General features: G+C 34.7%; 1 protein-coding gene across 1 annotated transcript in view; it reads left to right on the top strand.

Annotated features, from left to right (window-relative positions):
* Positions 1–249: 249 nt before the first annotated feature.
* LOC117225187 (uncharacterized) overlaps positions 250–19,337 on the top strand; it is a 123,763-nt gene continuing 104,675 nt past the window's right edge. Inside the window, exon 1 of the mRNA XM_033478524.2 lies at positions 250–550. The gene's annotated coding sequence lies outside the window, so the exon portion shown is untranslated. The remainder of the gene's footprint in view (positions 551–19,337) is intronic.

Below are 19,337 nucleotides of genomic sequence, written 5' to 3'. Positions count from 1 at the left end.
ATCGGTGCTACGGTTCTCGCAAAACAGCAAACTTCGTAAGACGGACTATTTTATTGTTTATCAGCGTTTAAACAAATGATTTATCAGTGTCGGTCAATTAAACCGATGCACACCATCTTATGAAGCGAGAAGGAATCAGTCTCGGCGTAGCTCGGTTCTCGTCGGTAACTGTCGCCGCAACCATCTGTCCTCCGCCATCCCCTCCACCAATCGCCGGTCTGAAAGGCGAGCACACAATGAACCCCTGCACACCATCATACAGTAGCGAAGCACCCGTTGCCACGATAGTTTCGCATTTTAGCGTTGTTCGGCGCGCCACCGTGTCGTTTTAATTTGAAAAGAAAGTTTAATGTCCTCCTCGAGCTGTATACCGTGAACGTGATTATGAGATTGTCTCGATCTCGTGATTCCTGTGAATTTCCACCGGTGTGCCACTCAACAGACATTGGAAGTGTTTGAAACTGTTAAGTGCATCGGCACGGCGGGACGCCGGCCCTCGATCCGCCGATTGGATTTTCGATCGCAGTTGCGGATCGTCTCAATCATTCCGGTAAGTTATTACAAAAATATCCTTCATTCTTTATTCAATCGCTGGGTACTTTCGTTTGTATTTCGACGCTATTTTCTCACACGCAATTCGAAGAACCTGTACCGGACAAGAGAGTCACGTGATTCACCCTAGTGCGAAAACTCGATGCGTTTAATGAAAGAACGTGATTTCGTATACACGGACGGTGAGCGTGGAAGACGTGATGTTATGGTACAATGAAATGTACGTGAAATATTGTCCAGAGAATGCTTGAAACACCTGTAGGAATCGCTGGAAAGGAATTTCTATTTGCACACGTACGAAGTGGTAAACAAACAAACGATCTAAGTACTTTTTAACGCAAAAAGGTGAGCTTGAGCTGACAGGTTCGAAGCATCATTCAAAGTAAAAAAATGTTGAATCTTTACTGTTTCTACTGTGGCCGAAATAGTTAGTGATAGAGGTTCATCTTAGTAGCATCTCGTTAGTCTTTTCATTTAAATCGATTTTTTTCAAAATTTTGAAGTGGTAGACAAATTTTACGATTGACTTTGAAATCAGCGAGTCAAAATCTACGTGAAATGATGTATAACGTGTCATGAAAATGATTCAACTATACGTGGTACTGGGTATTTTCAAGGTTACAAATTGTTTATATTATATTCTTTGTATCTGTCACGTATTCATTTTAAATATTCATCGCTGTATCTCATTTCTATCGAAAAGATACAACTCATCATTTTGCCACAGTGTGTGCTACGTAAGCTATTTGCGACCATAAAACAACAGAAAGCCAACGAAATATTAAGTTTATTTCGTAATTAAGTAATTTCTAATTGCATTTATGATAGTTTCGTAAATACAAAAATATTAAGTGAACCTACATTTATTTAGCATAAAATTTCGAAATTTGTATGATATTGATATAATAATCACATTAATAAAAATTATATTATTTAAATAATTATGTGTTTTACTAAATGTATCGTAACGATCACAAAAATGAGGTGAACCTATCATTATTTCGGCCACTGTACGTGTCTCCACAGTTATGGGGGTGATTTAAATATGTATAATAGATTGTCTTCGATTGCTTTGCGTAACTGGACAACATTATCCTTGCTAACAATCCAGTATTGGATTGTGCGGAGTCAAATTTTTCATTCCTTTTTGTACTTTAAATATATGCTACGCAAGTTATTCCGTATATTTTGGATTATAACGAGTATTATAATCTAGGTGAGATTCGTTTGACTACTAATTTATTGTGCATATGTACGAGTTATCGTGTAACTATGAATTGGCGAATAATTTCGCTTAGGATGTTCAGTTTTTAATGTTCTTGGAATTACGATCATCGGTAAGTAAACAGATTTAAAGCATTGTCATTATCGTAATTGGGTACAAGATAATGCTCATTTGTCGATCCCTGTAGGTACACCATATTGCATCGTGTAAATTGCTCTAAAAATTGATGCCCACCGATCTCGGTAACTTGGAAAATCTGTTGAGGCACGCACGTGATGATACCCTTTGACAACGTATGCATTATCGACTATGCGATAACACGCTGAATATATTGAATTGATCTACTAGAATATTATGCTTCAAAAATTCAGTTCAGCGTACTGTACACGTATCAGCTAAAATTAAATTTGTCGTCCACTGTCCGAAATATCGTTTTACAAAATATTGAAATGCGAATGAATATTTTGTTTGTTTAAAAGTCTCATAATTTTGTTCTAAAAGTAATGACACGGTCAAGTGAAATTGCTCAATGTAAAAAATAATGATGCGATTATTGAAATTAGCGATTTATTCATTCTATTTTTCTTCTTTTAGAAATATTTTACCGAATCCATGGAATATACAATTTAGTTATAATAATTCAAATTATTATGTATTCTATGAGATAAGAAATGCCCGTGAACTGGTAAACAAAATTGGACGGCTTTAATGATTTAATTGCTAGAAAAATATTTAAATTCCGTTTGATAAACAGTAGTATAACACTGATTAGTAATTCCGTCATGTTTATACTGCGAAACATGCGTCAAAAAATGTACTGACTTGAATATTTACTAATATCTTTACGACAGACATTACAGAATTACTGGATCCACATATAATAAACAGTTGACCAACTTCCATTAAATTTGTCATTCTATGGAGCTACAAACAGTCGTGCACGCTATAAAAGTATAAAGTCCACGAGTTAGTAGGAAGAGTTCCGTTTGAAGTGCATAGCCGATTGATGGACACAAATGCGTTTATCTCGAGCAGATTATATAAACGATAACAACGAATAGGAAGCTTGCTCTTAGCCGAGCGATACGGAGGCAGAAGCGGTTGAACAATAAACGTTGAATCGTCCGTATATTACATCACTGATATCGTTTCCGTGCGTTGGCGCGGCGCAGTGTTGTTGCAAAAAGGTTAAATGTACTGTGACGACTGGATGGCAACGACCCGGCCGCCATAGACGGGGTCTAACGTGGCGGTCGCGTCACGATTCCTTGACGAAGGTCGTGCGACCTTGCCGATATGGGGAAATAATCGCTTGTGTTCGACGGCACCAGGAGGACAGGAGGACACGTCCCCGTGAGTCAGTTCCCCGATCGATTTCGCGCGTGCACACACTCTCGCTGGGTCTATTGTCGCGTTCCGCATCGCACGTACAATGGATTTGTCTATTTTCGAGCAGTTGCGCAGCCCTCTTTCGAACAATGCAGTCCGGAATACACGAATATACGAAACCGGTCGATATTTGAACATTCGTCTCGTAGACATGTCTCGAGTACTCTCAAACTGACCGGACGAACAACTTTCTTGTTTAGAGAAAATGATGCTGGTGAATAGGATTGCAAGCTAAGCTAATGGTTCGTTTATGTCCAAAGCGAATGTTGACTGTTGATTTTTATGGGATATTTATTTATTCGTACCAATTGATACATTAAACATTTGACTTAATTGATGAGGATATATTAAAGTGGAAACTTCGATAAGTTATTCAGAATTTGTTCAGATTTTTTGAAAGCCAAGAACAGTAAGAAAATCAGTCCTGTACAGAAACGACCCAGGACGCGCACGGAAGTTGCGAAAAACATGCTTGCCCGCAGAGGGTTAAGGCCGCATTAATATCAGGGTCATTACCGATCACATTTGATTTACATAATACTTACAAAGGTTTACATATAATTAACAGAAGCTATAATTATAGCAGCGCAGCATAATAACACGAGCTTAAATTAGCTTATATTTTGTGATATACAGGGTGAGTTATTGAACTTCTACACCCCACATAACTTTTAAATTATGCATCTAATTAAAAAGTGTTAATTAATACATAGGTTGTAGGGTTTTAAGGAAGGGGAGTGATGAGGCGGTGATGACGTATTTCTTAAATAGTAATAGTAATTTTCAAAATTTCAAGGTTATTTATATTCCTATTTTTAAATGGAAAAGCAAATTTTGCTCATTATAGATCGAAAGAATATATATTTACCGCAATAATTTTTTAAAATTTGAACTAAATGTCTTGGAGATTGTTTTTAGATGGTAGAGGGACTAGTTTACTAGAGAATGACTAAAATATTTCTTTTTAATTTTGCTATTACTTGCTACTGTATATATTTGTAATATGTTCCGTGTGTTCATAGTAAAGTGGTCAACATGAAATAGCTTTTATTCGCTATATAAATTTTATGTGCTAGGAAAATAATCGTCGTGATCATTAAAATGTTGATACATAGTGTAATTAAAGGTTCCAGGAATGGGACATGTAGCGTAAAAAGTTAAAGAAATGTCGCAATTCGAATACCATAGCAACTCGCTTGATTCTCCGCAGTCTCTATCTATCGCAGTATGATATCGCGTCGTTTCATTGGCAGATGTACCTATTGATATATATGTATATGTATATATACTGTATTGTTCATGACATATAACTTGATATTTCCAAAAGTTTTATAACAGAGAAAAGAAATCGTGTTTCTATAACTGCAGCCTATCTCGGTTTATCACTTCCTGGGTAAGTCGATACAGAACATTACATTCTTGTGGCCTTCCTTACAAGGGGTTGCCATCGAATGGAATGCGAGCGACCAGTGCGGTCAGGTTTTAAACCATGTGTTATGGTCTCGTCCGACTATGCGAAAACAAGCTTGACGCTTATCAATAAATGTTCGAAACTTCGATCCAAATCTAAGAAACGATGACGAAGAATCTTGAAACATATCATTTAGAATTACATGTAGAAATAAAAATTCTACCGTGGTATTTTTAGATCAAAATAATTATATTGAAAACATAATTCTAAAGGCACTAGGAAAGTTTGAGAACATTTTTATATCATATACAGCTTATTAAAATTATTGAAAGAAGACAAATTTATTCGACTTACGGTTCTTATAATTAACGGAGATGATTTTGTGTTGTATATCACCATTTTGGAGTTTCGTTTGCCAAAAAACGTTCGTCTGTTCGTGACCGCGAGTTGCAGTGGTCATTATTATTATGTTCGACCGAAGCCTGTGACACCTGCTCAGTGAGAGTTTCGTAGGCTGTGTGCAATCGATGCATTGTACTATTAAAAGCTATTGCATACATCTAAAAATCGGACAAGTTCAATAACCTCAAACGATATACATAGAGAACGTTTCTTAATGTATGTTGGAGCAAACGATGCCCAGCCAACAAAATTATCTTCAGCAGTGTATAAAGTGTAAAATAACAGATACAATTCTTTGTGAAGAACCTGTAAAAGTAAAATTTTAATTAAAATAAATTTTCTATCACTGTACCTACTAATGAGTTGATTAAAATAACGAAATATTGTTTGTTTTAAAAGAATTGAGAACTCAAAAGTATTTGTGTTAGAACTTAGTAAGCTAAAATTATTAAGCTAATTAAGTTTGAGTTAAATCACGGTTTTCTAGTCAGCCTCACACATGACAGACTGACCGAACGTGTAGCAATTTTTCTAAAATAATTTGCTTTTTTCAAGTGCGATGTTCTCTTGAAAAGTGTAATTCAAGAGTTAAAATAATGCGGAGCCACGAAATTATCGTGCGTGTGATATTTCTAACCGAATTCGATTTCATTCACATATACGTGAATCGAAATATTTTTAACACGTTTCGGGTCACGCGGCTACCCTCGATGTGTAGAGGGTGAGTCATGCGATCAGAATGGAGATAGCTGTTGTTTTATTGAGGAGACGAAAGAGGGGAGGGAACGTAATGAAACTCTAGCGTCTGTTTTGTGCGTATTTTTTTCGTGCATGCAATGTTGCAACAGAAAACGTGCTATCCTTCTATAAAATAGAATTATTAGACTGCGCGGATCCCCACAGTCAAGTATTATTAGTCTGCGGATCCCCACCCCCGATGTACAAACTAAACGTTGTTTGCATCGAAATTCTGTTTTTCCGTTAATAGTTTCGATACATTGATATCCTTAGATTCCGTTAACACCGATCATTAAATCCAAGCATTTCATAGGAAGTGATTGAATGAATTACTTAGTTCAAGCTCACATTATAATAAAAAGGACAAAATACTTAAATAAATTCAATCTTGTTTTTCTTATAAAGCAACATGCATCAGTCAATCGTTTCCTGTGAACGAGCCTTCATAATATCAACAAAAAATGTGGAAAAACGCAAAAATCCGTAATATAATAACAATATGTACGAGTAACGTCTGTTTGGTTCGTGTTGTCTTTGTAAAAAAGAAACTGGAAGTAAACACACTGATTGAAAATGTATTCGTATAAATATTTTCTTACAGAATTATATAAAAACAACAACTGTCAACAATGATTCGCATTATTATTCGACTAAAGAAGAAAGAATTATTCAGATAAATAGATACATTAATTTGTTAGTAATAATGAATGATTATTAAAAACATCGTCTCCCAGAACATAGAATAATTTCGAATCGATGCTAATTCCTCGAATGACGCGGCCAGAACAATACGTTCCCCTTCGGCATGCTCTAGTATCTAATCGGCGAATAATCTTCACAAGGACGACATGGTGTAACAGAGTTTACAATACATCGATAACGCGGTAACGCGTCATCATTTTCATTCGACTAACAATTGAAATCGTGGTTTCGCAGATTCGTGTCGCAGTCGGATTCCTTCGGCCGTTCGTCTGGCAGCATCAGCAACAGCACAGCTAACTAAAAACGAGCCACCCAGCAATTTAGCATCATTTATTTCTATTGCCTTTATGCGGGTCTATTACGTCACGCGATTTCCCGCTCATTTGTCGCGCTGCAAGCGACGCCGCGTCGTCCGTGTGCACGAGAACGTTTTGCGATTTTTACGAGAGGCCAATCGCGAGGCAATTTTCAATATTGCCAAATATTGAGATCTATGGCCGCTCGACTCGTCGGCTAACCCTCTTTCTCATCCCTCGAGTCGTTTTCGCCGCCTCGTCGCTCGATACCAGTTCAGCATCATTGTTTCATACGATCCGATGCTATAGTACAATTCGCAGCTATCGTACTTGATAAAACTAATCGCTCGAAGAAATATTTATTCTGTGTAGCCGATAAGAGATTAGCAAACTAATTTGACACTTTAGACAAAATCAAACTTCGCGATTACTTAGAAGCACGAACAGATAAGTTTCTCTTCTAGAACAACGGTCGGCAAACTTATTGGTCAACAGAGCCAAATAATTACGAAGGTAAATTGTTATTAATTTAATTAGGGTACTTCTAAGTTGGGCCTTAGCTAAAAACGTCCTCAGTTTGATTGTCCTCCGTTCCGATCATTGTTATAGTAGAACATTGTTGCGATCCGATGCAGAAACGAACCAAAACATTTTGCGAATGTCGTTGTAATAATTTTCACGCGATGTGCCACTTAATACTAAAAATACCAGATTGAGCGGAATTACCGAGTCACGGTGATTCTTTCGTGGAAAAACGATCGAATCTATTTATTAGTTTCGACACATCTTATATCAAAAGTTTCGTACGACCTAAACGAATAAGGCAACACAAATTAAGCAATTTCAGTGTCTATTCATAAAAGACTGAGAAATTAATGACTTTTTGGAACAGAAATAAGTTTCGTCGGTGAAATGGTCCAGGTTATCCAAATAGCTTTTTGTTTCTCAGTCATTCCTAATATTAAAGTTGAAAACAACCGATAAAAATTATACCATTCTCGTCAAAGGAAAGTATTATTTTAATTTTTATTGTTAAATGTTCCTAATTGCATGGTTGCAGTTACATATATTTATTACTAGTTGTAATTATAATATGAAGAAGGAAAAGAACAAGAAGAAAACATGGAAGCAAAAGAAATGGCTAAGGGTTTCTTCGGACAGTTATACACGGTGAGTCATTTAATTCTTTCGCATTAATATTTCTTGTAAACTATATAATGAATATATATAATGCATAAAAAACTGTGTGGAACGAAAGATTTGAGTTTTTCAAATTATAATATACGGAATAACAAATTATTTAGGTCTAAGTATCCAGAAATGAATGTTTAATCGAGATTTTTTTTCGTCGATTTTTAATGCAGGAAATGTTCGAATTGTTGTCCATTACAATGTCCGAAACATTTGTTTAAACAACATGTAGTTTACAAGAAAAAATAAGGAGAAATAGTTAAATGACTCATCCTGCATATGCCAGTGTCGCAGCATGTACGGACAACGTAGGTGGTTCTTGGGAGCGTCGTTTATGAGTTTACGATACTTCAATTCTTATTCAGGTGGAGTAACCATGCAAAAGTGAAGTCATTGTATTTGTGTTACATAATCTTGATCGTCAACTATACAGTTGACAATGCTTATTAAGACCATTCTCAGCTTTATTTATCAAATTTTTTAAATACGATACATGATATCATATTTACGATATCATGATATGTAGAATGTTATCATGATACACATCATTACATGATGTGTATCAGCATTTGATTTCGTGTAATCACCGAGTAGGGAGAACTACCATGAATGGGACACTTTTGTTTAGGACAAGATAAGAAAAAAACTATACGACCTATCTAATTCTAGTTCGAAACATTCGAAAGAGCAATTCTTTTACTAGAAGAATGCATAGCGTCGATGAGTTTTACCTACGTTTACTTGTTTTATTTCTAATTTTTTTAAAAAGTGTATTTTATCCCATTCATCAATTGGTTGCATCGAATGGGACAGACATATTTATGAATGGGACAGTGTAATAAAATAAAGTAAAATTGTATTTTCCTTTGAATTTTTTAGACACATAACAAGCCTATGCCTATAAATATTACTTAGAATTTCTTAATATTAATTGAAAATTGACGACGTGTACATTGATTTCGGCGATTTCAAAATCGTAAGTTGGTTAGAAGTGAGTTATCTCCAATCAGGGCAAAATGGTACTCAACAATTTCTGGATAAAGTATTGTTACAGAGTATTGTTACTTGCTCAACCAGATCCTCCGTATAAACCTCACTCACATCACGCTATTGTCCTCACTCTTTCACGGCATCGGTTATTCTTTCGTATCACTATCTGGTTCAGAAACTATGAAAAGGACTCTCATACTCGAGAAAGTCCCATTTAAATATACAGGGTGTCTCAGGACTTTCCGTCCAAACTGCGAGAACTTAATCTGCAGGACAAATGAAGAAAGTAATCTTATATGAAGTTTGCAAATAAATGCTTCGTTTGAAAAACATTTCAGGGGGAGCGCCAACGGGATCCCGAGGTTATCCTTCCTCCACTTACAAAAAACGAGTAATTATTTTTCATTATTTGTTTATGTCTTCGTGACAAAGCGTTTATTCGCAAACTTCATATAACATTTTTTTCTTCTTTTGGCCTCCAGATTATGGTCTCGCAAATCAACTCGCAATGTTCCTCACCTTTTGTTATTCTATCTGTCAACACTGCTGTATACATACGCAACATTTTATTTCATTGAACATTTAATGTAAATTAATTTCTCAATAGACACACTAAATGTCAATAAATCTAATTAGAAAGTGGATTATGGTTAAAATAAATATAGTTAAAATAAACAATAGATAAAATAGACACACTAAATGCCAATAAATCTAATTAGAAAGTGGATTATGGATAAAATAAATATAGTTAAAATAAAGAGTAGATAAAATTGGCATTCCGTAAAGTAGCTATACAATACGTATATTCGAAACTAAACGAACATAGTACATCTTCTCGATTGTTCTCGATATTTTTTCGTGCAATAATTATTTTACAATATAAAGCATTAATAAAAAAAAATGTGTCTGTTGAATCTTGTCGGATCTTGATCGAAAATATTTTTCAACGTTCCTTGACACTCTTTTATCGATGGAACAGTGTAATAGCGACTCGAATCTCTACTTCTACATGTAATTACTTATCCCGCTGGAATAAAAAGTTACAGGAGAAATTGCAAAACGGAGAAAAAGGAATATTGTAAATAAAAAGTGAAATCGCGAGCATCCGCTGTGATATTTAAGAGAATTCGAGCTGATACCAACTACCGACAGCAATCAGCCTGGGAACGATATACACGACGTGTTCCGGAAGAGCTAATAGAATTTCCAGACAGCTTTGTTCTCTTTTTTCGTGTTTAAATAGCGGAGCGTGGAATTTCGCATCCTTTCCGCAGTGCACGACCTAACTTACGGACGGTCCGCCCGTCCTTTGATGCAAATAAATTGCCCCCATCGTTTATAGGTGACGATTTCCTTGTGCAACAAGTGGTTGCAGATCGATGGACCACGTTACCATGCGGTTCACGATTTTCGATACTTGCCGAATGCTAGTATTAAATCTTCTCGAAGGTATTTACGACTTGTTCCCAATAACACGCGGTTTTTGTTAGAATCGGAAACGAGATGTATAAATCATACTTAAATCATTGCTCACTAATAGACTGCGGACATTCTGCATTTACGTAACATTTAAGAGTACACATATTTAAGACCAATCGTTCTGATTATTATAAGGTTTAACAAAATGTATTCAACGCTAATCGTTCGCAATTTTTTTAGGTAGCGATCCCTGAATATTGTTTATTGTATTATTGTTATTTATTCTCATCTTATTAAGATTGTATAAGGAAGAAAGAAACTTGTAATTGGCTACTGTATTTTTACTGTATTTCCTACTTATTATATTATTTCATTTTTCGTGAACACCCGCGCAAATACAAGACGTGTCGAATATTCTTTTTGCGATATTGCATGCATCGAACATAACTGTCGAGAACATGTATAATCGTAGTTAATCAAATAGTCTTCGTATATTGTAACTTATACCAGTTAACGTGGCGTATAAAGATGAATAGGGTCAGCAAGGATTCAATCTGTCTCTGCGCACGTGTTTGCCTTTGTAAATTGCGTTTCGCACAAAGGTCAATCGGTTCGACGCAAGATTCGTCTCTTGTACACTGTTCAAAAAATGATTGCATTGACCGACACCATTTTTTAATTTCTTTATTAGAATGGACATGGCGTCGCAAAGGTCACGTCGCGTGTTACGTGAATTAAAACTAATCATACCTTGTACGAAGCCCCCGTCGTTACATCGAGTTAATCTAAATAAGTGGCATTATAAACATTAAAGGAATCAACAATTCGATTACTACAGTATTATGTTTCGGGAAAATTTATTTAACACGTTTGCTATTATCTCCCCTTTCGATAGCAGGCACATTGTTTTTAATGTGCCTCCATATGCAATAAACTTTTAATATGAGACCTTTGTTTTCTTTAATTTACAAGGTCAATTCATTGATCTAAATAAATGCTTTGGCCTTTGAAGGTCGTTCAAGGTTGTTCATTTGACACATTTTTTAAAACCAATTGTGCTTTAGGAGATAATTGAGTGCGTTCGTAGAATAAATTGATTCGAAATTGATAATCAATTAAGAGAACAAACTTGTGTATGTTGTATCTACTGTTGCTCACGTAAGTATCTGATCGTGTAAAAAAATTAAAAAATAATTTCAACACATATACATGTCTCTGGATCTCAGAATATGTATATTTAGTACAAGCACATATTATCGATGAGTCATGAAATTATTGGAACGAGCACGTTATACTTATTATTTTTATATGTTATCTTATGTTATCGTATAGTTGACTCGTATCTCTGACGACCAGAAATTCCACAAATCGTTTAAGCTTGACCGTTCGATTGTTGTTCTTGCCCACTGGTGACGTGTATTCTTGCTAATCTACATGTAAACGTAAATATTATATCGTTGAATTGCTTTATAACTTTATTGAGATACCACTGTTAACATACACAAATGAAATAAAATTGAATCTCGTCAGTCTAAACAATTTGATTTGAAAAGGAAAAGAATTTTTATGGAAATGCAGTGAGATAAAATGATAGCACATTTGATTAAAAATTCAAATCATTTAGTGCAGTTTTAAAAATGTTATCGCGTTTCAAAAGACGTGCTAATACTTTTTTTTTAACTATTGCGCAGTATCGGCAGCATAAAATGTACATATCAAATGATACAGAAATATTAAGGAACGAAATTTACGGCTTTCAGATTTGGTGAAATTCATTGAATCGATGCTTTTCCCGCGATCTTTTTAATTATCCGTCTCGAAATCAATTCTCTGCGATGCATGCATGAATTTCTCCAGCATGATACGAAAAAAACGTTTTTATTTCGATACCTGGAACCACGCCTTCCCAACAACCCTCTCGGCAACTGACGCGGAAAATTTATAACTAAAGGCAAGCTATATGTTGGGACCCAGTGTCTGGTTTTACGACGCGCAGCGCAATGTTGCCACACGGTCCGTTACGTCTCGAGAGCCTAGCAAAATTCGTAAATTCCCAGGCAATATTTTCAACATGCCGACCGATGCGGCTACCCCCGAATTCTTTTAACGCTCGTTGCGGTAAAAACTGTCGATAATCGTTAAGCATGCGGTTTCGATTTCCCGTCGAAATGGTTTGAACATGAGACGCCCTCGTTTCGCCTTCGAGCACGTACAAGCATACGTCCACCGACAAAAGTTTACGTCGAGAATTATGCAACTATTAGTAAAGAAGCAGAAATTGTTCGTCAAATATGCATTTATTACGCACAATATTTTGTTTCTTTCAAACTATCTGATCAGTCTTGATAAATAACTAAATAATCTTTCCACGTTCATTTGTTTGTCAAGCCAAATATATTTTCACAAAATTACATACAAAAACCAGTTAAAAATAATTCGAATTATTCATTACTATTCGAATAATTTTGAATCTCTATTTAAATAATTTATACAAATAAAGAGTAAAGAGTTATTTCAGAAATATTTGTTATGAATAATGAATAATTGTTGTTAGAAAAATATTTCTTTAGTTGATAGTCCAAATTTATCTTTGAACAAAGGATTTTACGAAATATTAATTTTTGACAAGATGACAAGTGTACAAAGTCAAAGTTTTGATTTTTGATGAAAAATAGCTAGATTTCTGACTGAGTATGACCCCTGAAGAAATTCAAGTTCTATAAGTAAAATTATTGTAAGGGCACAGTAATTGACATACTTACCCTAGGATATGAAAGGGTGATGAGCGAGGTTTGGCTTCAAACAACATAGTGTAATATAGTACAGTGTAACGTAGGCTGGTATAATGTAATGTAATATGGTATAATATAGTAGGACATAATACAATTTATTATAAGGGGCTTTAAGTTTTAACCGATGAGAAACAGAAAGAAGAAATGAAAGAAAAGCATGTGTGCATGAAATGAAATAGATAAGGACGTATAAGGGAATTCTAAACCAAGTCCAAATTTCATGCAACGTGCACATAGTAACATGTAGTCTACCCGATCAATTGTTTTTAAACCTCTTATGTTAATTTACAGCAATTGAGCTGTGTGTTACGTCGCAAATCCGATTTTTCCAGCGATATGGAAGAATATTCCACACAATTTAAATTGCAAATTTTTCTATTCATTTCATAAATTACAGTGTGCGAATTATATTTATGATTAAAATTCTTTTCATTTGAATTTCAATTACATTCAGCTACATGTTAAAACATGTTTAACGCTTGAACGGTAGAAATTTTTCACAAAAATCTGTAAATATATTCAGGATCGTTTACATTTTATTTATCAATTTGTTTTCAACATATTTTTTATATAAGGTACATCTTCTAAGAATATTAGTTTTTCTGTAGACCCTGATGAAACATGCGAAAATGCAATCAATTGGAACACCGCTGTCTGCCTTTGCCACCTATTGTACTCCGAATCTGTTACTTTAATATAGTTTTTTCACTTTGCATTCTTTTTCCGCCGTCCGAGAGTTAATAGCAAAAATCAATGAACGTTAATGCAATTTTTATAATTACTATTCACAACATTGAATTTAATGTATTAAAATACAAAAAAAAGTTGAGCTAAGATTAACGTTTACTGCAAACGTGGAGTTCGCCAGATAAATAAAAATATTCATAGAAAGATCGAGCAAGTAATAACGCTATGCATGTATTTTCTTAGGTATATACGAAATTGATTGGCTGAAATTTGAAAAATGCGCGTGTTTACTTTGCAACAATGAAAAAAATATGTAATCTCAATTTACATTAATTGCGTGTTAAGTGTAAATGTTGCCAACAGATACGATACTCGTTAAAGTTGTTTTGTTTCTTTACTTTTGTCGGCGAGTGTACTTACATAAAAGGGGAGTATAGCTCGCAGTCGGACAGCGTAAATTATGGATATCGAGGAGAATTTCGAGTGTGCGATTTAATGAACGCCGGTTTACGACCACGCGATAATACTCGTAATAATTACGAGAACGGACGTCGTGGTAAGAATTGCAACGTGTAAAATTCGCAGTACATCCTCCCTTAGATATGCGTACGTACACTCTCTCCCATAAGCTACCGACCGTCCGACAGTATCGGCGAACGAACAATGAGAACTGACTCCGCGAAACTGTATAAATGATCAAATTCACGAGGTAATTTTAATTAATTGTGTTTTTAATTAAATAAATTCCTTACAATGTAAAGAAAATATAAGGCTTGCCGTGTGTCGTAAACAATTTCATATATCTTTTTGTTTAACGCTTAATACGTCCGGTTCGTTTTGGAGCAATCGTTCGAATGAATCATGCGATTGCGGATTCTTGTAATACATAGTTTCGCGATTTCAAACTTTTTCATTAAATATACCAGTGATATAATATCGCCAATAATAATGAAGAGTTAAGAGTTGAGTTAAACGTTTTGTAATTATTGTTACAAAATATTATGTTTTTATATTATGTTAATATCAAATGCTTTTAATTATTTCAAGCATTCAAACCATTCGAGAGATTTAAATAATTAAATTATTATATATAATACTATCGAAACACGTGTTTTTAAGAGAGTTTGTTAAGAAATATCGAGTAATAATTAATTTTTCACGGATTTATATACAAACAGTTACAATTGTCCCCGCATACTTTTCGGCGGCAGTGTGCGTATCTTATCAGAATAAGTCGGAAGAACTTTAGCGATAAAAGAAGAAAAAAAATTCATGTAAACAGATGTCCGATATGGCCTAATTTCCGCGTTACAGCTGTTTTTGATTTTTCGTAATTCTTTTAATAAACTGAACTCTTCATTGAACTTTTTGAAAGTAACGTTTGTGTGATATCTAACGTATAACCTTGCCGATCATTATGTAAACGCTGTGCCACAGTATTTTTGAAGCAGTTGAATACATACGTATATTCTTGCTCACTGTATATCATTTCCGTAGAGATACGAACATAAATGATTGATGATACGACACACAAATTCCTATAACATTTAGTTAACATTATTGCTCTACTATTTTGTTAAATCTATTCGTCAAGTGTAGAAAAGGAAAAACACATGAAATATTTGTAAATAAAATAAAATAATAAATCTGTGAAAATAACATAACTATCGTTATTTTAATCGTTCAAAACGTAAATTGAAATATTTTAATATCATATTTTAATTGTTTACTTGAAACTCATTCGACGTTGAACTAGTTTTCCAAACACATTGAACCCACTCTAATCGAGAGTATATAAAAAATCAAAATATATTTCGAAACAAAGATTATCCAGTTTCGGTTTCCTTGAAACAGGATATAATCTTACAAACGTATTGCAAAAAACAAGATGTAACAAATCTATGTAACTAATCAATTTCAATTAAAAAGTCGTGAACAAAAGCAAAACACTGTATGCATATGAAGAAATATGTACATAGAATATTTTGATTCGGCTTGTAAAAATCCAGTAGAAGTAACAAGTTATTCGCAAACAAATTATGTGAAAGCATTTATTGCAATCTACATATATGTGACTTTTATTAACTTCGATACATCTTTTGTTTTAAAAAGTTGTAAAAATCTTGTAAAGTGGCCCTTCTAAAAACAAAATACGATGTATCGCATTCGTATAGTTACATTCATGATTGTAAATAAAAAATCGACTATTCGTTCGATGAAATAATATTTCACAAAACAAAGCGCTGAAGTTGTGATCGCATTGTCACAGATTTGATTGTGCGCCGATATATTGAATGACCGCTTTAAATCAATCTGCGTTGTCTGTTACGCATCACAGTCGGCTTGTTATTCTGATTTTCATGCACCAGTAATGTAGTTATTTTGTGATCACTATATCGTTTTGCTAATTTCAGTAATGCTTCAGAGAATACCTGCGAACCGAATGTTCGTCGAGTGTGAAAGAATGTTCGCATGCAACTTGGAATTATTCATGGCTTTGTATAGAATTATTAGAGCTTGCCATACAATCAGAGCCGATTAGAATTTCGTATGAATAGTACGCAGAGTAAACGTAAACCGATAGAATCTACGCACGATTTTCATTGTGTCGTTGGAATAATTAACCCTCGGTCGGATTATGGTGGCCGCGGCGCAGCGGCTCCATGCAATCTTACCGCGAACAAGTCGTGCATTAATATATGTTAATGCAATTATTTAAAAATCCATGTAATCCTCTATCAACTCATCGAGTTTCGATGTTTCGACGCAAAATTAATTTGCACTTACCAATTTGGAAATATGCGACAGGTCCCGAGTTCGAGTCCCGTGTAATAAAAATATTCATAAAAAACACTCAATACGTAATAAGTGTTTGCAGTAAAGTTAGTCTTACCCTTCAATTCCCGCACAATAAATAATAAAATCTTCTAAAATCAGCGAGGCCGCACCTGGAAAACCATTTATCGAAATATATTTGGTCGAGAGTTAAATATCTATTCGAGCAACTAAAAGTTGTAGATTTATTTAATTAGAATGAGATAACACGGTTCGAATATTTCATTTATTCTACCAATCTTTTTATCTATTTGATATGCAATTCTTTCGATGCTAAGTTGATGAACTTAGTTAAGTACAGTATAACCTTTGTACGAATTCTTTTTATACCCACCATGTTTCATTAGTTTTTGAAGTTTCGACGAAGACTGAACTTCTGACGGTATATAAAACGTGTCCTGTGTCCCGGCTGCTCCTAATTCGCGTGAATGATACGCGAGAAGTTGTTGGTTCTTTCGAAAATCATTCGAGTCATGTAACGTCCACCTGACCAGCGCGTCGATGACCAAGGAAACGTGTTCATGGAAATGCTGCAACACCCGACGAAGAACAATAAACAGCGTACACTTTTGTACCGCTATACACTTGCGAGGCGAGCGTAAACATACACCTCGTGTGTCGTGAATTCTCGAGGAAAATCTTCCCCGCAAGACCGTTACTTTAAAACGGTAACGCGGTATGTATCGTGTATCTGAAAGCAGATATAAATGGATTAACTGACTCATAGTGAGTCATCGCTCGTCGCACTGATTTTTGGGGGAATTTAGGAGCGTGCAGTGCGCCGGAGCCGGGGCCGGGAACCATCGTTTAACGTTCATTCGTACCATGGTTCCTCCGGTTTAAAAGCCGAACAGTTTTCAGTCCTCTGAGACCATAATGCCACAAGGTCCAAACGACTCAAGGCCCCAAGGTACACGCGCTCTTGCCTACCTGCCCTTTAATGCTCGGGAAAAGTAATCTTCGACGCAGGTAGAAAAGGATCTTCGTGGAGGAATGTGGTCAGAGTTTCTTTCCGACATGATTTAGCGCGCCGGGAACTCTGCGAAGCACTCTAATGTTTATATAATCTCAACATGAAAAACATAGTTGCGTCATGCGTGTTTGGTGTTTACAGAAACTTGTTGCGGCTTCCTATCGTTACCATAACATTTTACACATTTTTGCGTTTAATTTATTGTCCCTATAAAATTGAAAATTACCATTTCTAAAATTGAAAAGTACATCGAGAGAATGGTTTTTCTCTGATATCGACATAATATTAATTATGAAGGAAATTGAAAATATTCCAAAAAAATGGCTATAGTCAGTAATGAAAAATTCTTGAAATACACTTTTTTATTGATGCATTCCAAAAATTAGGGAGTGTATTTCCATTCGGAGCCATGAAGTTTAAGCAATTTTTGAGATAAACAATGATGATTTATGATTCAAATATTTTAAAATATTATATTATTGTCTATATTATTAACACGGCTGCAATGATTCAGGCCATTGTGTGCATACTAAGAAAACATACTATCTTAATCTAGAAGGTGTCTTATTTAAATTAAGATTGTAAACAATCTCGAAGACACGTGATTTAAATAAAAGAAACTGACACATATCCTTTAGTATTTCGAATGGAGCATCAAGCGACAGTTCTTTAATGCGTGTGCGTTTTCAAGGTTATGTTAAGGCCATCTTGCTTTTTTTATGATATTTTTTATTTTTTAAGATATTTAGCTGATTTTTCATGTTTATGTCAAAGACAATTTTGTTTTTCTATTCAAATGACAACATTATTTTTTTGCTATTGTTTTGTAAATGATTATCGATAATTCCATGAACAATCGGGAGTACTTAAAGATAAAGTCACACTTTCTTCTAAATATTATAGGTTTTAGTATTGTAACAATATCATTTAAAGTTAATCAATGATATTTAAGCATTTCGAGTTCAATGGCGATATTTATTTTAGCAACAATTCTATCTGCTAAAACCGATGAAATCACGTTTCTGTTACTCACAAGTCGCTCACACATATAATAAGTAGGACCCCATCTTATGGGACACTATTATATGTAATAGTTGTGGACTATTGTCTCTATCTTAGTTTTCAGACTGGATGGTGCGTAATCTATGAATACCCCTGAATAATGATAGAGGACCACGATGATTCCAAGGAAGGAATGCATTATATTAACATTTGTTCGTCGGACCAAGCTAAAGAATTTATGCTAACTTCATCAAAGACCGTTTCCGTGAATGATTAGGGAGTTCCCAGAATGCTACTTTTTCATTGAAGTGAAAAATACTGTTAGAAACGTAACATAAAACACATGAAAAATACTGTTAGAAACGTGATATAAAACACTTTCCTAAATTTAGTTTATAGTTAATTATATGTATTAAACTGTAACGAGAGTACATACACGTATATATTTTACATTATAATAAAAATAATGTTAACTGTATTTTTAAAAAAATAAATTTTCTTTTCGTCAATATATCCGCTTTATATTACATTTTATATTACTAAAGATAAGTGTTTTTTGTTAACCCACTTCCAATACGAAAAAACTGAAAATCTGGTTTTGAGTAACGGGAACTGTTACGAATGTTTTAAGCGCAGCATACGAATCTGCGATTAATCAACCTCAAATAATTAAGACATCGCGAATGCAGCGGAACTAGCTTTCCTAACTTTCAATAACCTCTGGCCATCGGGA

The sequence above is a fragment of the Megalopta genalis genome, chromosome 17, assembly GCF_051020955.1.
Source record: "Megalopta genalis isolate 19385.01 chromosome 17, iyMegGena1_principal, whole genome shotgun sequence".
Classification (NCBI taxonomy): domain Eukaryota; kingdom Metazoa; phylum Arthropoda; class Insecta; order Hymenoptera; family Halictidae; genus Megalopta; species Megalopta genalis.
The sequence above is the reverse complement of the archived record's forward strand: the minus strand, read 5'-3'. Positions and strand labels throughout refer to the sequence as shown.